Source organism: Anas platyrhynchos, chromosome 9 (genome assembly GCF_047663525.1).
Source record: "Anas platyrhynchos isolate ZD024472 breed Pekin duck chromosome 9, IASCAAS_PekinDuck_T2T, whole genome shotgun sequence".
In the NCBI taxonomy this organism is placed as follows: domain Eukaryota; kingdom Metazoa; phylum Chordata; class Aves; order Anseriformes; family Anatidae; genus Anas; species Anas platyrhynchos.
Window position 1 is genome coordinate 20555822 of NC_092595.1, and position 22515 is coordinate 20578336.

General features: G+C 37.3%; 1 protein-coding gene across 18 annotated transcripts in view; it reads left to right on the plus strand.

Moving 5' to 3' along the window:
* LOC119717758 (uncharacterized) overlaps window positions 1-22515 on the plus strand; it is a 518405-nt gene that overhangs the window by 345435 nt on the left and 150455 nt on the right. The window contains exon 3 of one of the 18 annotated variants that reach the window (XR_011811359.1): window positions 12000-12556. The exons of the other annotated variants lie outside the window; for them this stretch is intronic. The gene's annotated coding sequence lies outside the window, so the exon portion shown is untranslated. Of the gene's footprint in view, window positions 1-11999; window positions 12557-22515 lie in introns of those variants that run through there. 18 annotated transcript variants of the gene reach the window in all.

A 22515-nucleotide genomic window follows, 5' to 3' on the forward strand; every position in this document is an offset into this window, starting at 1 on the left:
ATAGCACAGGTATCCTAGAAATGCATATTATTTTCTATTGTCTTCTCAAAAGCGCTTTGCAAGGTATGAATGAATGAATTTCACAAACAGAAGCTGCTGAATACTTCAGGAAAGTATGTTTATTTGCCAGAATTAGTAAATATATATTCAGTCTTTTCATTATGTCTTTCCTTTGCTCTCTACAAATATCCATGTCAAATTTTGTTTGCACAAACGTTAGAGACGAGTCATGAATATTCATAGTGTACGTATTTGCAGGAGACCTCTGGGGAGTATGTATGTTCTCACAACAATTTACACTGTTCTACTCATGTGGACCTTGAGAGGTTTTAATATTTCTAGGATACATGTTGGCAGAGAAGAGAATAGTATAGAGATAAATGTGGTCTTAGTAGGATTTTGTTTCCTGACTGATATCTAGTTTCCTGTTGTGAACTAACTTGCTCTGCTGCTGTTAGTTTTGAACTTTCCCCACTTTCTCCTACAGCGGGGTTCTGAATATGTTTCATGCCTTCTTTGAGAAAAGAAACCAGAGGCAGGGAATAATACACATAGTGTAAAGAATGAAATGGGAAACCCTGTTCAACTTAGCTCCCATTGCCATCACGCCAGTTTTTGAATCTCAGAACCTGGCCCTCCATGGAGTATTGTCTTGGTGCAGTTGAATATCTTGGCATATCCTCAATATTTTAAAATAAACACGAGCAAGTTTTGGACATCTTTCAGATTTTGATGATATAACCTTCTTCTGCCTGCACCCTGCTACTCTTTATTGCCCATGGCTGTTTACAAAACTTATTTTTCCTAGGCTGCCTCTCCCACAGCTGCCTGTGGGAGTAAATAAATTGATGCTCATAATTAACTTGGCAATGGTTAGAGGGCTAACATGCGAAGATCACTGTTGCAATTACTAATGTTTCCTGGGATTGTTCATTGCTCTCTGTGAGCAGTGCTCATTTACTGTTCCTTAGCACAGAGTATTAGGTTTCTTCATGTGATTGTTTTGAAGCAATATGAGGCCTATCATTTAGTGGTGCTGCTTTCAGTCTAAAGCCCCTGTACATTACTGTATTATCAGGAAGAAGATGCCATTGAACAAACTTCTCTTTCAGAATTAAATTCAAGTCTCATCTCTAACTAGAGCATATCTCAATAATGCATATGAACACACACACACAGCATAGCTATTCACATAAATCAAAATCAAAAGTGTTAGCAGTTTTTCCTGGGGAACTATTACAAAATCCATGAAAGGGTCAAAAATGTCCTTAATTATACAATTACAGCTACTTAATTATACAAAACAAAGCTTGTTTTTTGAGCACTGTTGCAAGGAGGGAAAAGAACATAACATGATTCCATTTCACCTGTGAACAGCGTAGGAGTTTCTGGATGCTGATGAGCACAAAAATGGAAGACTGTTTTTACTTCAAGTTTCTCTTCCTCTGAATCCATTGGGTGATGTCCATTGATTCCACTGCTGATGTTTTTGGTAATGAAGACAAAGTGAGCAGCTTCTTCTTTTCATTATCTACGCAATGCTTTATAAACAGGTTAGAAAGTGGAATTTAAATGGACAATATCAGACTAGACTTGATATTGAATGTTAATATTATAAACCACGGAACAGTTTTGTTTAATTGAAGACCAGTACAGATTTTTCTATCCAATTCCCAGGATATAAAAATTCCAGTCAAAATGAATTTTTAAACAAGTATTCCCTAGTGGTGCATATAACCCAAACACTGTATTAAAACCAGAAAATGAATCTCATTTGGAAGTCTAAACAAATGTATAAATGGCTAGTTTATTTTCACTTCCTCAGTAAATGGGGAAAGTAAGCAAGCAGAATAATTGCTCAAATGGAAGGTCAATTTAAAACATTTGTTTAAGTTCAGTAATCAAAGGTGAGGTACATAATACAAACAAGGATGGATTTTTTTTTCTTTGTATGATTTTGCAAGCTAGCATTTTTCTTGTAACATGAAAGCTGTAGTTATCCCAAACTTGGAAGTGTTACCCGCCTGAATGTATTTAATTTTGAGAACTACAAGAAAAAATCATATTTTCTGCCTTAATTACCTATAATAATAATTGCAATGTATATCTAGTGCTGTAAATGTTTATTATGCATAGAATATTGATTTAATTTCAGGCCCCAAATTTGCGAAGTCTGCCTAAGCCTTTTTCCTTTTTTTTTTTTTTTTTTTTTTTTTTTTCAGTTTTAAGGTGTCTTTTACAGACCCCACTAGATATGAATACATTATAATTACAAGAACTGTTTATCCAGTTCTATTCTACGTATCTGGTGGTAGAGTACCAATGACTGTTTAAAAGAAGTGTCCAAATCAGTCATTATGTAGAAGTAGGATACAATTGGTCGAACTAAGCAGAAGTTAATTGCCTGTACTGGCAATTTTTCCTTGAATTAGTGCAACTGATGGTTTTACCTGTTTTTCATTCTTCTTTAGTTGCACTGTCAAGAAAAAATGAAGTCTTCAAATTCTGCCAATGTATTTGCCATGTTGGCATGCAATCCTAGACATAAAGCATATAGATCCTTTCTCAGTCTGTCCATATGTGAAACTTGGTCAAGACAGATTTACCTCTTGGTTTACGTATGGTGGAAGGAGTAGATTGTTCAGGAAAACATTAGGCGTGGGTAACCAGATAATAATTGAGGTGGACAGGCCTAAAGCAGGGAAAGGGGCCATCAGTTTTACCACCACATGTAGAGGATGAATAGTGGCAGAAACTGATATTCCGGGACAAACAGTGGATTGTTACCTGATGTAGAACTAAAGTAATCAGGCCTTGTGTCTGATAGTGAATTTCAGGCAGTGTAAACTGAAATGATGCTGCTGGCTCCAGGGTAAGCTAAATCAGAATTGCATTCTCAGCAATGGGTCTGAGTATTCAACTATCACAGCCGTAGAAGTCTACTACCTCCTCCTGCTTTCTCAAGAGCTGCAGCTATAGAGAGACAGAGTAAGGGGAATTGAGTCTCATATGTCATTAATCTTAAAGCAGTCACACTCTTAGTTCTCTTTCAATACTGAATTAGGCTGTTGCCACTACACATTCTGTGGCTTGCCCGAGAGTATCTCATGTCCCAGAAGGGGCTATCAAATGACTATTCCTAAAAAGGATGCTGTTTACACATTTGCTCTATTCAGAAACTTCTGTTTCAGTACCCTGCTAAAGTTAGTATATTGATCTTAAAATCACTTACTATTAGGAGCCTCAGAACTGTCTCCATCGCATTTTAATGTTATTTTCCTTCAAATTCTACAGAATTGCAGGTTTGAAATTCTAAGCTAATTTTTTGTGCATGTAGTTTCTCTGCAGCTATAGAATGAACATTATCGTGTGTACTTTTGGATTCCTGTTGTACTGGATATCGGCTCAGTCTGTGATGGAAAATAATAAAACAAAATCTGATTGCAATGGATTGATAATGCATCATTCACCACTGAGTGCATTCGTATGGGACCTCTCTTGTTCTTCTGGTGTGTAGGGGTAATTTATGCCAGCTTTACTAAATGTAGATCTCTGAATATACAGCTCTGAAATAGAGATTAGTGAGAGATTGCTTTTTAGGAGTTCAGTACATCTCCAACAGGAAGGGTCATCAGGAAAAAAATAAAATAAAAAAAAGGCCACTGACAAGTATTTGACTTTGCTGGGATGAAGCTACTTGAGACTTAAAGGTGTTGAGAAGTTTTGCTGCCCATTGTTCTAATAAGGTGCATGTCAGTGTGTCAACACAACGTGCTGAGGAAATGTCACACATGTCTGCAATTGGCTACCTCTGGCTAGCTGAGCACAGCTGGAAACCTGGAAAACAGATGTTGCTTTCAATCAAGTAAGGGTCAAAGCAGTCTTGTGACTTAAAATACAGACATTCTTACATCCAAAAAGTGATCTTTGGGTAGTTTCAGTAGAACAGTTTTATTTTTTTTTCTCTTTCTCAAATATGCAAAATTATGCCTATAGAACAAAGCAACAAAAAAGAGTGGGCATACGTCCAGGCAACTTGGGAAAATTATTGAGAAAAGGGTCAGAACAAAATGACATCTTTGGCTAAGTTGTGAGCCACACCTGGTAATTCTGCAACTTAGTTGTGTATACTAAACAGAATTTCCTACTGACTGAAACATAAAAACTTGAAGCCACCTGGCTGAAGTCTGCTTTGTCAGCCTGAGAACAGCAGTCAGTTTATGAGTCTTTGTCCTAAGAGGATTCTCTGTTCTTTATATTCTGTTCTGTCTACCATCCTTAAAAGATTGGACAGTATTGTTTTGTGACTGGCACGTAAAGAGGAGAACTTGCAAATAATGCATTGTACAGATTTCAGTGTGGACTACTCAGAAGCTTTGAAAGTGAACCAAGGCTTTTACTTCATAGCTACAAATGTGTAGCTGTAAATCTGGATTTGGTTCACAGAAATCAGAGTCAGATTTCTTTCCCTGTTATGAAAGGGGAACAGCATATGGAGGTTGAAATCTGGGGGTGGAGCAATGCAAAAAAAAAAAAAAAAAAAAAAAAAAGACTTCTGAGCATTCTAATAGCAAAGCCTTTGGTAGGCAGGAGGGAAAAAAAAAAAAGCTGAAATGGTTGGTCTTGTTCAAGATGTTGGACATGCCTCCCTTTGGGGAAACATCCCTCCCATGGGTATGAGAAGTGGCAGACTAGAATTTTCACCATAGAGCCTTTCTGTTTGAAGAGAGGACTATTTTAGTCATAAATGAAACAGCTTTGAAACAGCTTTCCCATTTTTGTCTTTCCTTTTGTTCTTTTGTGCTTTATTTACTGTGCAGTCAAGAAGCAAATGGCAACTTCAGCTCACTTGCTGTTTCCAACTCTCTGAGGGGTGGTTTTTACAGCAGCCTTGTGCAGACATCTGAATGGGTCTTAAACTACTTAGTTAGGACACTGCTAGCAATGTAACCACAGCAGTGAAAATTTCTGCAAAAGCTATTGAAGAAGCTAGTTAGACAGCCTGATAGTTAGCCTCTGTGAACTCTGCCTCTGCTGCCTGTGCCAACAGCACAGCAGCTGTAGTTCAAATATATCCTTTATCAACTTTCCTAGAATTTCTTTTGCCTCTAGTGAGGGTATCTGTTCCTGCTGTTGGAGGTTACTTCTACATGTATATCTTTTCCTACGCATTCCTCTCTCACTATCCTCCTCATTAGTAGTTTATTTGTGCTCTTCTCTCTACAGCTTGTAGTGTTTTATTATTATTTGTGTTTTTGTGTGTGATGCTTAGATCACTTAAATCTTGTAATCCTCTTTTCACTTTTCTCACGTGTTCTTAGTTGCTTCCTTGAATTGGAGCTTTTATGCACTAATTGAATCAGAACAATCATAGCAATAGCTCATTGAAGTAAAGATTGCAGAAATACTGTTCATAAGAGATGTTTGGAGAGGTCATCAAGTGTAGACTCCCACTGAAAGCAAGGGTCTCCAGACCTCTAGTTGTAGCTTTGCCTACCTGAGTCTGGAAGACTTCCAAGGATAGAAATTCCCTGTCTGATATAGGTAATCTGTTGCAGTGCTGCACTAGCATTCTAGAGAAGACATTTTTCTGAAGATATTCTCTATCTTTCAACAGCTTCATTATTCTTTCCCAAAGATTGGGTATACTTACCAAAACCTTAAATTTCTGTCCTAAACCAGTACAATCTGGCCTATGGTAATGTATTTAGCTAGCAAAAAACAATTTCTAGTTAGAAAAATGAGTTTATCCCATTTTGTCAATATAAGATACAGTGCAACCTCAATTATCTCAATGTCATAAGAAACAGTGATTGTGGTGTGATCAAACAGTCTAGGGAATTTTCAATGTAATTAATAAATGCCAAGGGAGATAACCCTATTTTAGATGACTGACATTATACTCTTATAACAGGAAACTTGTGGCAAATAAAGAGGTTATGTGCAGAAGTTGCTGCATTCAAAGGATTTTGTTTTATTAGGCAAGTTACTGGAAATATATCAGTGAAGCAAGAGACTGGATTTGTTTCATCAAATGTCCAAAATAAAAGCATAAAGAACTGGATCTTCTAGAGATTGATACCTTTATAATTTCTTTAGAGATTTGTACCATAAACAGTTTCTGACAAGATGCCAAACTGGCAGAATTAAACTGAAACTTCTGTGTCCAAAATGGTGTTCCCATATTGTGATCTAATGTGCTCTGATGGAGCTAGGCCAATTATGCAGAATGTTCAGTTTCCATGATTACTCAGTTCTGTTACCAGAAGGATGGTTAATACATTTATTAAGCCTTATGTGTGTTCGAAATGGGTGCTTCTCTTCTAGAAACTGGCCAAATTACTTAATCATTTCAAGCATATTACACTGCTAAGTGGAAGTGACTTGCATTTACTATTGACCTGCTCGGGATTCTAGCTAATAACCAAGCAACAAAAAGCTCCATATCCCACACCAATTTTTGAAGCTGCTTCTCTCTAGAGGTGAAATATTTTTAAACACTCATTCAAGAAACAATTTAATTGATCTTTCAGGTTCTATTATTCCCTCTTCTCAGGAGCCAGTGACCAAAATTGACTCTGATCCCACTTCAGCAACCTCGATTTTACTTTTCATGCATAGAAATTTGTCAGCCATGGGGTTAATTTTGTGAAAGTCTATTTGGGGTTAAATTAGCCCAGCACTGTCATAAGCGAAGACATATCTTGACAGACTTTAGTCTGACTTTTCATAAAGAAAAGCAAATGGTATGAAGAGACAATTTCAAAAACATGAGTGGTTAACTTGAAAGTAGTTTGCTTGACTGAACTGGTTTTCATGTTATTTACACTTAAAATGCAGTGAAGCAAATGTTTTTGACTTGCATTTTTAATTTAATTGTTGGAAGTGTTAAATTATTCCCCTCCTTTTTTCTCCTGATTTTATTATCTAATAAATCTGGTATAAAATCCCTCTGATAAATCCATCTGGTGAAGGAGGCTTTGAACCCCTACCTGGTAACTGAGGCCAGGTTGCATAGGAACTGCACAGAGCTGTGCTATGTTCAGAATAGACATTAGGAAAAATGTGTTTACTGGGGACGTGGTCAAATACTGGAATAGGCTTCCTAGCAAGATAGGTGATGCACCATGCCTGTCAGTATTCAAGAGGCATTTAGTTAATGCACTCGGTGTCAGACACAGTAGAGTTAATAATCTAGATATATCTATGCACAAAATACCCTCAAGAATATCCCTCCCCAAAAAATAACTTGTGCTGCAGGGATTCATTAGGTGCTGTGTCTCATTTATGTCCATATAGAACTTCCTTGGCAGGCAAATAAAGCTCTAACTGCCAGCCATTATATTTGAGCTCTGCCGATCAAACTTCATACTTCGATTTTACACATTGTTAACATTAAAAAAAGATCTAGTAGTACAGGGTGGTGTATGGCTGGACTATTTGTAAGAAGTCTTTCACCCATTTTTGATACCCATGATGTCAAAATTCAGTGTCTCATGGCTATTTCACTGAATGCATTCAAAGGTGGCAAAGTTGAGCATTAGAACAAGTCTTTCCACTGTGTCTCAGGTTCCTAATCCCAAGGTGGCCCCTTAGTCAAAGGCCATCACAAGATATAATTAAAATGACTGGAATTAAAACTATTAAAATACTGAATGTGAGATGTGTAATTAACTAAATAAGTTGTCTATATATAGTATAATCAGAAGCACCTGGTTTTAAACAGATGCTACCTATGTCTCATCTATCTAATCAAGGCATTCTGTTATGCATGATACTGGTACTTGAGTTTCTTCGATATTATTTTTATTGTTATGAACCAGAATCTCTTGATAATTCTTTGTGTTTTGTAAAGGCTTCTGTTTATGTAGTTGGTGGTATCCATTGGAAAGACACTAAAAATGACTCACTACTTTTAATACATCATTAAGAGGAATACAATTTATAGCTTTCTGATTTTTATTTTTTTTTTTTTTACAAACATTCAAATCTACCAATAAAATCTGAATAGATTCTTTTCCTTATAGAATTCCCTTATTGTCTTTCTCCAGCAGCTGTTATAAGAGCATAACCATAGCAATTGTAATGGAAAATATGGAGAAAGATGTACATTCTCAAAGAAGAACACTAATTTAGGATATATGAATGTTGATACTCATAGAAATCTTTGGTTATTAGTGTGATTAATATTTATGCTCTGGAAATCATGAGGCCAAAACCATAAATAATTTTTTAAAATAGATTTGACATTAACATTTTGTTATACGTAGCTTCATTTTGAATCTCTTTCTGGTGCCATAAGTGGGAAGTTTCTAAAGGACCTAATCTTAACGTGATTTCTCCTAATTTAGTTTGGAAAGCTGTGTTACAGTACTATCCACATATTGGAAAAATGAGCAGATTTTGAGTCATAATCCTATAATAAAATACATCAAATCAATAATGTTAGTCTTGCACCTGTTCTATAGTCTTAGCTAGGCAGTGTTATACCACATCTATTGACTGAATGAGATGTCAGGAGATTTTTTTTTTTCATTGTTTGCTTAGGTCTATATCTAAAAATGTGAAGGGCCTCCCATTTTTATATATTAAGATCACATATGCTGTTGAGTAATGACGGATGATGAGCAAAAATAATAAAGGAGCTGACTTGGAAGAATGACAGATATTTTCTTCCAAACCATAAGATCCCCAATCAGAGCATTCAGAGAGACAAAATTCTAAGAGATGAGCTTCTGAGTGAGATACTGACAGTGGGCTCTGCCTGCAAATAGCTGCAGAGGAGGAAGTTTTGTTTCAGTATTATTTATTGTTAATATGGCAAGGGACTGCATATTAATAATAACCTGAAAAAAGAAAAAAAAAAGAGAGAGAGAAAAGGAAATGCACTCTCCCTACCCCCCAAGGTGGTTAAACCATGGCTTTAATTCATGCTTCAGGTGTCCCTGACCAAAACTGGAAGTCAAAGCATCACTACCCAGAAGATAGCTCTCCCCTGTGCCTCCTATTGATTAAAATAAATAAAAATTAGCATGTGTTTATGTTCTTATACTTTATATGCCTAAAACTGTCTCAAACCAAGGATCCAGCTTCTGTGTAGACACCACCTTATTTTGTGCGTGAAAGCTCTGATCTCAAAGCAGGCTCCATGCCCAGCAGATACACTGAAAGCAACAAACTTCTCACCTAGCACAGTAGTGCTTTCTTCGTATTGAAGAGGAAGTAGTGGTCTTCCCTTAGGCAACATCTAATAGCTGAAGCTGTTTGTCCAAAAGCTGAGCAGTACAGTTCACTGTTGTCCTTAAGCTGGAGACATTTAACACTCTTCTCTTTCAGGGAAGAGCCCTACCTTTAAGTTAAGAGCTATTTGTGACCAAATAGAGCATTCTTTTAAGGCATTTCTAGTATCCATAACTACTCTGCAACTATCTTGTTGAATCTAGGCCACTATGCAATAAGTTATGCAATATTTAAAAGGGGAACAACCAGCAGGGACAGCCTTGGGTTTATAGTATGCAAGTAGAAGTAGCAAGTCCTTGCTGGCAAGCCCTACCAGCAAGACCGTTTTTTACATTTTGTAATAGTACTTGGGAAAAGGTGGGAAATAATCTTGGAAACCAGAGGTACTTCTGTGCTCAGTGTTTCTTACTGGCTAGTTCTGACCAGCACTAGTGTGCTGAGGTTTAGATGCTTCCCAGAATCTGTAGAAAGCCTAGAAGCCTCTTACGATCTTGAATCTCACTTTGGGACCAACCTCCTTAAGAACAGGCTTTGCAGTGCCTAAATTGTAGGTAGCGAAGTTCTTTACTGGACCTGGCCCCATGCCGCTTCACGAGATGTTCATGGTCTTATTCCCAGCAGAAACCAGGTGTGCTTACATCTGTGTATTACATTTAGAGTCAAGGAGGTTATGGGAGAATATATTCCCCATATATCTTACTTTCTTTACAAAAGCGTCCCCCCATTATTTTCAATCATCCTTAAAAATAGTGGATGAGAGAACATATTGACACAACACTATGTTTTGCGTAGCTATTTACCACTGAGGTCATTAAAAACTATACCTGAATAAGCATTACAGCAGTGATTACTAAAACTACTTATTTTGGATAACGTTTTGTGAAATACTTCCTGCAGTTCTAAGGAATGCTGGACTGGAGCCTGTAGGCACAGTTCTAGCACTATGTGATTCAGTTTTAAGAACTGTAATTTGGGATACCTGTTAGAAAGAACAAGGAAATGTAATGCAAAATCACCGTGAGAGCTGATATATGATGCAGAATATCAATCATGAAAAAAACATTCCTTGTTTGCAAAACCCAGCTACTTTTCTAGTGACAAGCTTTAATTTTAGGTTAAGCTGTCAATTCTGATGGACTGATTAAAAGACATTAATGTGCTAGAGTGAGACACTGCTGCTGTAAGTCCTGCGGCTCTGCTTTCTTCCCCCCAGCTGAGGATCTGGTCTGTGTGCTTTATTTGTTATTGTTCGGCTGTAAAATTTTGACTGCTTCACCATTTGTTTATATTTTACCACACAGTAACAGCCACCTCGTGTCAGACTGAACACCAGCTGAATTTTCCCTCCTGGCTTCAGAGAGGCCCACAGCAGCTGCCTGAGGGAAGGCCTAGGCACAGGGTAACTGTGCCCACAGTAGCTGACGTATCGCCAACAGTTTGCAGTTCAAGGACTGTTTGGTCATGGAGTGTTTCTTGTTGTTGTTTTTGGTAATTTGGCTTGTTGTGCTTTTTCTTCTTCACTCTCCTCTCCCTTGGTAAACCATGTCAAAATCATTGAAGGCTTACCCACTGCAAGCCTAAGTCCCCTCTCTTGCCCAAAGCCAGCGTGCGATCTCTGCAGAGGCCTCACTGTGAGGGCCTGCGTGTAGTGCTGAGCTGGGGCCTGTGCAGCGCCAGCTGCTGCGTAGGACAGCTTAACATAAAACTGAGGCTGAATTTGGACTGTCTGAAAATAGCTGTACTGCTTTACGAGACCTGCTTGATACAATGAGCGATACCCCTGATTCAGAGAACAATTTAAGCGTGGAAGTAAATCAAGTGCTATTATCTCAGTGGCAGTCCATGTGACTTCTGCTTGTTTCTTGAAAGCTCCTGTGGAGAAGTGTTGCTGAAATGCCAGAGGTTAAAGTACAGCGTTCCTAGGCACTTGAAAGAGACAGTAGGAGATCAGTGAGAGTTTAGCAATGTGAATCCTTGTTCTCACTTCAGGGTTACAAACCTTTTGATCCTGAAACCTTTTGACTGGCTCAGAATCCACTGAAGTTTGCCTTTTAAGGAGCTGGTATATATGCAGTTTGCATGTAGTACGCTTTTCCCCCACATGTCTAATATGTAACAGCTACTGCTCAGGAGCCAGGAAGAAAGGATTCATTCTGCTTTCCTTTTTCTTTTGAGAACGTACAAACCAGGAATCTGTAATCAGTGCAAAATTTCCACTGAGCATTATGAAGCTGGGATCATAATTCATACCTTTAGCAAATGAAACCATAATTGATAAGTCTGAATGACTTGTGCATTATGCTGCTTATTCTTCAGGCCATGGGGTCATGCCCATTTTATTAGGCTTTTGCCTCTAAGAATTTGAATGGCTTCTAGTAAAGGGCTGCATAATGTTATCAGACGTATAAAACATTCCTGTAATGGTGTTATTTCTTCTGTCTCTTCTGCCTATGTTATGTGTTAATCAGGATTGGCACCTGTTATGAGCACTTCATTTAACCTTATTATTATGAGTCATTTCAAGGTAGTCAGGACACATTGTGGGCTGCTGGACTAGGGTTTTAAACATACCTAGCAACACAAAAGTCAGCATTTGATGTTTCTGAGCTTCAAACCCATAGAATAACCTGTGAAGAACAGCTCTCCTTTCTGCTCTTTGGAGATTAAATAGCTGTTTAGCTTAAAATCTTTTCAGAAAGAAGGAGTTTTCAAAGTTTTAGGCACTATAATTACTCTGTCTATTCATTTATACTTGCCAGGCCATAAAGCTCCGGAATGTCAAATTCTAGCAGGAGGAAGACCCCCTCACCCAACCACCACCAAACATCACAGTGGTGGAAGATGCCTGGAGACTGTTTCCTCTGCCATTTGTCCAGCTCCAGTGTGCCCTGGTTAGAACAGGGAGACGTGACATTGAAGGATTTCTGTGTCAGTGACTGTGGCTGACCATTGCATGTCAGATGACAGAGCAAAAGTGTGAAAACAGAAAGCTATTTCAGAATTCTTTACATTTGCTGAAGAAGCTCTTGTTTCATAATCTGATGACTGATCTATCAAAGATGGAATAACGCCTATTAAGTCAATACATGAAAGGAGACTTATAATGGTCAGGTGTGGTTTTTTGAGACGAATGGAATTGATAGTTCATAATTTGTGACAGTTTTGCAATATCACAAATGTGGAAATTGAAAGTCTTAAGGTAGTGATACACCTCTAGACCAGAGGGTGGAGGCAATTTTGTCAATTTAAGCATTGTGAGAGAGATCTCTTAAATCTCAATCTAATTAATTCATTTTTTTTTCTTTTAAGTAACTTATAATAAAAACAAATATAGCCTCAGTACAATGGTATAACTCTGTTTTAAATGTTCCACACTTCTGTGTATCTCTCTGATGTGCGTAATATCTACTTTTGAGTCTCCTCATGTTTGTGTGCTAATAGCCACTGTGATCTAATAGCTCATCTTGGTATAAACTGCTCCCTTGCAGCTACAGCAACAACTAGGGAATCACTCACTAATACAGAGCTGCTCACAGTAGGAACTATTTATTCACTTAAGGCAGATTCACAGTCTGAGGTTTTAAGCACTTCAAGAAATAGACTGTGATCTAATTTTTCAAATACCTATGTAACTCTGTTAAATTGAATGAAAATTTTCCTTGCTTGCACTAGTGGGGGATGATACTATTCTCCTGCTATATTGTGTATTGTTTCCATGATATAAATTGCATCAAGGTGCAGCTTACTAGGCAAGATTTTTAAAATAAATGTCCCCTTTTATTTGACTAGATCCTTGTAAGACAAGCTCACAAGAGTGCAGATTTGTCCAAACGTGCCTTAGAAATTTCAGGTGGGTTCCCTTTTTCACTTTGCCTCCCACTGACAATACAAAGAGCAAATTTTCAGCCTGAAAGTCTGCCTGAGGATAGTAGGAATCACAGTGAAAGGATGTGCTAGGCATTTATAGATTCTATAAAAACAGTTAATGTATCGACTTCTGTGACACGAGTGTCCTGTGGGTGACAGTGGAAAATAGAAGGGTTAAGCACAGAAAACGAAATAGATGCTGCAGCATCTATTTTCTGCATGACTCCAGAGGTGCTGCAGCCAGCTGTTGCAGATTCAAGCAGACTTGTAATTTGCTCTTGGGTCTGGAAAGGAATTTAGGAGCAGTAACCAGTCTCCTGTGGGGTACCCCATCTCAGGATCTAGTATAGACATAATACAAAGACCACATTCTCAAAGATACCCAACTGCTATGTGAAATGGATCCAATCTATGTGCTTTTATTTTATAATAATAAAAAAAAAAAAAAAAAAACAAAAAAACAAAACACCAGCATATACAATATTGAAGAGAAGCTCACTTCCCCAATGCTTATGGAGGGTGATCTCAAAGCCTGATGCAAACAAAATATTTCACACAAGATGGTATGTGTGTGCCTTGGTGTCCTAGCGCTTGGTGCTTGTTTCTTACCCCAAGTTACTGATTTCAGTCACTTGGACAAAGAGCTCTAGCAGGGCGTAGTGCAAATTCAGAGGAGAATGTCTAGAAGAGACAATATCAACAGTTGTGTTATTTCTTAGTGTTGTATTGAAACAGGGCTGTTTAAACTCTCTGCTGATCCACAAAAGTACAACCTGAGAAGCTCTGGAGAGCTGAGAGCTATTTTTTCATTATAACCAGAAGTGATAAATTGCAGTAACACACATGAATTTAATTGCTTTGGGTTTAACTTCCAATATTACAAATATTACACTGTACAGGTAATGTGAAAGATTATACATCATGCTGCAACCATGATGCCAATATGTGTAAGTATAGCAGCTTTGCAGGAAATATTACAGAAGAAAGTATGTTTTTAAAAAATATGTATTTATATAGACATATAAATGCTACTTTCAGGTCTGAATGGGAGAGTTTGAGGATTTTAATGTACTCAGGACAGGAACAGTTTTGACTCTGTCTTTGCTGATAAGACAAAAATATTTCATTTTACTCTGACAGCTCATTATGTTTAAGCAACCTTTCCTCACTACTAACAAGAGGAGATTCTCATATAGTTTTTTGTTTGTTTGTTTTTCCTGCTTGTGAGGCACACTTACCCATAGTAAATTAAGGGCAGGCATGTTGAATATTTGCTTTTCTGGCTGGACATAGCCATATAAATAGTTGGCATAATAGTCACTTCATACCCCTTGAAAAATCTCACTTCGCAGGAGTTTGAAAAGTGAAAGTCTGCTGTTCTTATAATGTCCTTTGAATTTAAGAACAAGAAATTCATATGCTTTCAGGAATTTGGTCTGTATTTCAACAGTAGCTTTAAAAAATGCTATTTTATTTTTTAAGGAAGGGGAGCAGAAAAGAAGGCAGGAACATCCACAAGTTTTCAGTTCTTAGCTGATCAAACCTCAGAAATGCAGAATTTTTACTATCATTTTCCAAATTAGTTTCACTCCACACGATTTAGTAGAGAGGATATCTTAAGGAGAATATCATCACTGGAAATTAAGTATCAAAATGAATAACATTTTTGTCTGTATGATTTAACACCATCAGTGCTCATACCTCGTCTTCGTATGAACTGTCTTCCAAGCAGCCTTGTGGTCTCAAGGCATGGAGAAAGAAAGGGGTGGGAACAGTACCAGCTGTGTTTCCTTAGTATTTTTCCATTTTTTTCCTTAAAAAGTAGATCTCATGACTCACTTATTTCATTTAATGTTGTGTCATTTTCAAGGCTTGACACAGAACACAAAACCCTTTGTGTAAATACCCCATTGGCAAAGTGAAAGGACTCTGCTGGACATCTTATAGCAACAGGGGTTTAGCATGATGTTGGGGTTAGATGTGTTGGTTTAACCATTTGTAAAATAGAGCATGAGTATTTTAAGACACATGATGACTAAAATTTTAAAAATATTTATATAGTCTAACTTATTGTCTGTGTAGATTATTACTCTGCTCTTTGATATTCTCTAGTTGTTCATTAAGTAATATGACCAACATGAAGCATTCTGTAGAAAATAAGTGCCTAGTGTAAATACTCAGTTTTGTAATCTCCTCCTATACTCTGAAAAAAGCCTTTAACCTTTTTAGGCCAATTTAAAACATAATTGTATTCTAAGTCAAATAATTTTAGATACAGATTTTCTTTAACAAGCATCAAATGCATCAGTTATTTAAAGGGCATTTTCCTTTCTTCTGCAATGAATATTTAGCCTGCTGTAAAATCAGAGGTGATCATTACTCTCTGGTTCCCCCTCTTATCACACAACAGATAAATGTTTCCTGCAGCTAGTGTGCTATACCAGAGCATCTGCCCCTGTATGAGCAAACTGCCAGAGAGCCTTAGTGAGCAGTCAGTTTTTGCATATGACAGGTTTATTACTTTCACTTATTTGCTGAAAGACAATTTTATTATATGCAAATCATTGACATAAATTGGGACAGAATGGATTTATTAAGGAATCCAGTTTCATCTTGCACCATTTGGGATGTGCATTTTTATTATGCAGTGCATTTACTTCCAGAATATTCATTTGTCTGAGAGCTGTGCTTGTAGCTATAGGATTTGTTAGGGTTGTGATTATGCTGATTTGTCTGCTTTTAAGTTGGTCAGCCTTCTATCTGGTCTGAGTTCAGAGCACATAAAGCAGCTAGAGAATTAAAACTGATACTTGTGTTTTTACCAGACTTGGCATTTTACCATTCAAGAGGTAGAAATTCAGATCCTTATGTATGGAGGTAAAGGGCTTCTGCAACCTGGACTTGTCTTCTCTGGGTGTCTACCTACTGTGTGATGAAAGATACTAACCCACAAGGAGTGCATATATTGTCTTTTCACTCTTTAGTCCATCTTCATTAGTTTGAGAAAATGATTTTTTTGTTGTTGTTGTTGCTGCTGTTTTATCTGGATTAGGAATAATGACTTTTAGAAAACCCTAAGTTTTGGAGTGGTGGAATTTTATTTTTTTGGGGGGAGGGGGGACGGGACAGAACGATGGGGGGGAAGGTCCTACTTAAGACCAAGCTTAAGACTTGACCTCCTTTCAAAACTTTAGTCTGCCAAAGACGTGGCTGGGCATGTCTTCTGATACGTCTATGCTTCATTCCTCATCAGTAAACTGGGCAGAAAAGTAACGTTTTAGAGGGTTGAACACACTGAAGGCTGTCAAATGCTCAGGTTTCATGTTGATTGGTGGAAAAACTATTAGATGCAAATCTGTGAGACCTATAAAACAAAATAAAGAAGCCAGTTTATCTGAACTTTGAGTTACAGTCCTAATAAGTTACATAGCACTTACAATCACTCCTGGATCCTTTCTGTCTGAAAAACTTCTACTCCATCTCTTTCTATTCACACTAGTATGTAGAACATTCAGTTGTGTTAGAAGAAGGTACTGACAAGATATTCCCTTCTTCTCGTGTGAAATAACCATTTTCTGACTTTTTTGTGTTTTAGAAAGCGCTTGATAGTTTCCTCAGCCTCCTGGTGAGGCAACAGGTGGAAAAATATTGATTTTTTTGAACCAGAACAAATAATTCGGTGCATAATTTAATGTGTAGCAAAGAGGAGAAAGTCAAGAATTCTCTGAAGTACTGTATTTAGGGAAGAAAAGAGAAAACTTCTAAAATATTTATGTCAGACTAGGTTTACTACATGTTTTTCTCCTGTGTAAGTTACACCAAAATATTTGCTTTTTAGACGTGTTAATTACTGCTAGGGTTTCAATATCATAATAATTATTGCTAAATACTTCTCTTCATAGAATTTCTTTGGTGTATGAATTGGATTACATATCAAGTTTTATCTCAAAGTTTTGGGTAAAAGAATACTAGTATTTTAATTTTTGATTCAAACCTGGACAACTTGGCAGTGTGTCTTGTGCCCAAGCCCTTTCGTTCATTTCAGAGTTGCCAAACTAATGTTCTTAAGGAATCTTAAGTCATTAAATATTTTAATGGAGTTTTTTCACTGCTGAATGTTATTTTGTAAATTACAGACCAGAATGTAAATTTCATATTTTCTCAGTAATCTCTGATTCTTTATGGACTCAAAGCATTCTACTCAAGCTACACATATGGGGAGAAAATAATTATTAGGGATTTTTCTTTGCTTGAGATCTAATAAAATTATGGTTCATAATACTGTACATCTTTTTTTTTTTAATGAACTGGGGTAGTGTGTTAGATGGGCCTCAGAATTTTCATCTAGGTTGTGGAAAACCTGTATAGGATTTACTGAATATGATCTATGGTGTTTTTCTTTAAATCTATATATGAAAAATCTGTTTCACGCATTTGATATTCTGCTTTTAAAATGAGATATAAATACAGAAATATAAATTAGACAATAAGTATGTACTCCACTGCATGTGTCCAGAACTCTTTCAAACCTGAATGCTTGAAAGATTCCTGCTGTAGCAATATCCACTGGAAATCTGCTATTACTATCTAAAGGACTTGCTGACATGCTTATCCTGGCATTCTTCTAAATAATTATTATTATTGCCATCAATTCATGCTCTGTTAAATAGAAATAAAAGCATTTAGTGGAAATCAATAAATATATGCTAACATTCAGTGATGTATAGTTTGTGGATTTGGTATGCTATGTCCAAGAATGGAACTTGATAAATTAAAGAGAAGCAAAAAGATGCTGTATGGAGCACATCATATGCCATATTGCTGATAATGTCTTACTCATCTTAAAATCAGAAATATGGTCTTTGGAGGAATGTACTATTGCTATGAATGTTCTGTTTCAAGTGTAACCTTATGATCTGGGAGACTGTATTAGGGACCTGCATTCATTCCTGGAGAAGAGAAGAGCTCTTCTCTCCTGCTCTTTTGTGAGGTTGGGCTTACAGTAACTCCCCAGGGTTTTGTTTATGCTTGTGCTGCTGAGAGCACTGTTGACTACATCAGTAGTCATGGGGGAAACAGAGCTCAGGTGCTTTCATGTACTACTTTTCTCTTCTTTCTCTGCTAAAGAGCATCTCCAGAGTACTTGCTTCTTGAGTTCAGCCTTTGTACCCAGGCACCTAAATCAAATAATCCTTATTTGCAACCAACATTGTGTTTCTGTAAACCTGAAGGATGACGTTTTCTTAGCATGTAACTTGTGTGTTGATGCCTGTGAAGATTTATATGCAAGTATAGGAAGTTTGGGAGCTCTGACTTCTATTAGTGAACTCTCCATTCCATTGCGGCTGCATATAAATTTTAAATAAATACACTGTTCAGGTGTGTACTTGTAGAGTGTCAGCGGGATCCTTCTAAAATGCAAATAACATAGAATCATAGGATGGTTGGGGTTGCAAGGGACGTTAAAGCTAACCTAGTCCTAACCCCCTGCCATGGGCAGTTACACCTCCCACCAGCCCTGACTGCCCCCAGCCCCATGGCCTTGGGCACTGCTAGGGATGGGGCATTCATGGCTTCTTTGGGCAGCCTGGGACAGGGCCTCACTGCCCTCATAATAAAGAATATCTGATGTCTGTTGTTTTTCCTAAATAGATTTTGTTTAGCAAGTCGACACACTGAAAGAAGTTCTGTATGAACCGTACCCTCAGCTAACACAAATCAGAAAAGTCAACAAAATGATACTGCTTTATATAAGCAAAGGACTTTGTTTTGATTAGGTGGTTGAGACCCATGTCGTCAATTCAAATCTGTTCTTTTATTAACTTTTAACAGGCTTCACTGTATTGTCCTTTAAATAATGTACATTTCCTCAATTCAGAAATGCTGAATGAACTTAGCTTAAAGTACTGCAATTGAAGCTCTATTTTTAGCTTGATGTCTTTGAATTATGTATTGAGCAGTTTCAACCTACAAAATCTATCTGTTTATTTTCTTAATATTGAAAGAAATGAAGCTCCTGCTGAATGCAGAAGTGGGTTCCAGACTTTCATCTTAATTTTGGAGATGTCTTCCAATCTTGAAAGATACTTTGAAGAATGGAAAATCTGGGGGGGAGAACAAGTGGTGTTCAGTGATGTACCACATGGAGCAGCATCACAGTAAGCAGGGATTTCTCAGTCTGCCAGAAAATAAGGCTCACAAGTGCTAGTGCTTTCATGAGAGTTACAAGCCTATTCTGGGAAGTCTACTGGACAAACTCCTACTTTCGTAACTCCTCTTTGAAAAGAGTGCTGTAAATTATGAGGTGAGCAACTGCTGGAGCTGATAGAGAACTTGTGGGGAGTTTGGCTGGGAGGTGGTAGGGAGGTGAGGAGATTTAAGTAGAACCTACAGGATTTCTTCATTGCAGCAATGATCTAGTGTATGTACTGAGAACAAGAAAACACTTCAGTATCCCTAGTCAAAAATATCAGTAAACGATACTGAAGACGCTAGGACCAAAGAAGCTGGAGTTCAGTGACCCATGCTGCATTTGGGCAACCAATGACAGGTTAGGGCAGAGTTTATTGTGCATGTGTGAACAAAGAAATCACTCAGGCAGACAGAAAAAAGGTAAATCAGGCTCTCCAATGGAAAAATGGGGCTGCCTACCTTTAGCTGTATCCTTTCCTTCCCTCCTCCTTCCCCATACAAAGATTTATTAAAAAGCAAAGTTAGCACAGCTATTTTGCTCATGCCTCTTATCTCTATATTAGTGCCATTGTTGTAGAGCAATATATAATACACCTCAGGGCATTCATTTAAATACTTTTTCAATATTAAACCTTACTGTACACACTGTTTTGCCAGTAAACATATAAAGAGATTGATGCTGTACAAAGCTTTTCACCTTCTTTGTTTGAAACTAATTTTATATACTACATACACGGGGTTATAACCTATGGATATAAAGATGTGTATATGTACATAACATATAAGCAGTGTTATATCAAAAAATTGTATAGGTAAATAGATATGATTATACATGCTTTCCTAATATTTATATAGCTATATGCAAAATCCGCTGTGGGTTTGAAGGAGAAAGGTCACCTCTTCTTCCTTTTGTCAAAATTCATGATTCCTGGGACAATGCAATCATTCAGTGACACAACAACTTCAGTGCCTGATTTTCTCCTATAGTACTTATGGGCCCCTTTGAGCAGCATCCATGATGAGCCTTATTCCAGCTCCTCATATGAATTTTGTGTCTCAATTAAGAATTTTTGATTCTTTTAAATAAACTTTACAATGCATGCCTGAGTGCTAGCTTCCTGGTAGTGGTTTATGATAGCATAACACAGCATTCTCAGAAAACTTTCTGATAATATACTACCATTATTTAATGACAACGGGAAGCTATCAATCACAATGAAGTTCTTTACATTACATCAAAATAAATTATTAAATAAATACTGTTTTTAATGAAGAAGTAGGTTCAAATGGGGAAGACGCATAGCAAGCTGATGGAGCCACTCATTTCAAGTCTCTTAAAAAATTGTATTTGCAAACCGTGAAAGAGGAGATGGCAAACCACTTTTGTCCCGAGCCCAGAATCATTGATGCCTGTAAAAATTACCATGCTGGACCAGATTTGGCTTCCATCTGGTCCAGCATCCTGTTTCTAGTATTGCCTATACTAAATCCTTCAAGGAAGAGTTGGAAAATAAAGAATCAAAAGCAACAATAACAAAACCACCACCCGAGTAGACAGATAGGAAATAATCACCCTTCTGCCTTTTTTCTTTTTCTGGTCTGTAAGATAGTAGTTAATGCCTCTAAAGTGTGGTAATACAGCATTCTCCCTAATGCGCCTGTTGGCGTAAATTGTTAATTCTAGATTGTTTTTATTTATATATATGTGTGTGTGTATTGTATATGTATATATATATGAGTATCATTTACAAGTAGTTCTTTTCATTTTTCACCTGCTTTCATCCCAATGCAGCTGGTATGGCATATAAGTGAAAGGTAGCACACTTAAGGAAACTATCATGCACTGGCAGCATAGCAAATGATCATACACATATTGCCATTTTCATTTTTTTGTTCAGTACATTTTATTATATAAAAGGCACTGAAGCACTATCAACAACCTATGTTGAAATTGGAGGGAGAGCTGGAAAGACTGAGGGTGACGGAGCACTGGGACAGGCTGCCCAGGGAGGTTGTGGAATCTCCTTCTCTGGAGATATTCAAGGCCCGTCTGGACGCCTACCTGGGCAGCCTGCTCTAAGGAACCTGCTTTGGCAGGGGGGTTGGACCCAATGATCTTTTGAGGTCCCTTCCAACCCCTGCAATTATGTGATTCTGTGACTATCTTCATGCCCTAAACACTTCTAGATAAACTTTTAAAAAGGAATTCTTACAAGCAAAGCAAAATGAAACAAGAATGGTCATAGAAATAGCAGGAGACTGAAGGCCAGGAAATGCAGCTCTGGCATCAGTACCATGTAGGAAGGAACAGTTGACCCATACAAGTTAATTAGTAACAAAAGTATTCAGGAGTAGTCAGGTTTAAAGTTGTTTGACTTATTCTTGCTGTTGAATGCTTCTAGTGGATGTCAGTGACACAAAATGCATGTGAAAAAGAAAATGCATTGTCTGTGTGCTATATCAAAGGCCTGCTTTTTAAGGTAGTTTAGGGAGCTTCAGCAGCTTCTCTGAATGAGTGAGCAGGGAAAGGTAATCTGATAAACCCCTTTCTCCTCGTGTCTTGGATTCTGCTTGTCACAGTGATATAATCTGATAGAAAATATAGCATTATTTCATTTAATGTTTTATATTATTCTAAAATGTCTAGTTACTTTGTTGAATATATGACATTTGTTTCCCACTACATCGTAACTTAAATGGTGCTGTCTTCTGAAAATAGTTCTCTGATCAGTAAGTGATCCAGTTGAAATCTAGTGATTAAGGGCCAGCACATAGATTTGCCTGGAATCTCACTGAGAGAATACAAAACATTGCATGTGTAAAACATCACCAGGATACATTTTATATAATAAAGCAAAGTAAATTTTCCAAGCTGAAGTGAACACTCATCTCCCTTTTCTACCTCTGCATCTTTTTCACAAACTAAGGAAATAACAACAACAACAAAGCTATTTACATCTGATAGAAAACAATCTGTCATCTAGTAAATTAAAAAGAGTAAGATACAGTGATTATGATTTCATCAGAGACTGCTCTGGCCTAGGACTGGTATAAAGCCATTTCTTTACAAACTTTATGCTAAGCTTTTCTAAAACTATTTCAAAAGGTTAACAAATGAAATGTTTTCATAAATGCTTGTATAGATTGCTTTATAGTTGGAGTCAACAGACTGCTTTACAACATAGCGCAGAACTCTGTAGCTGTGCACGTACACCC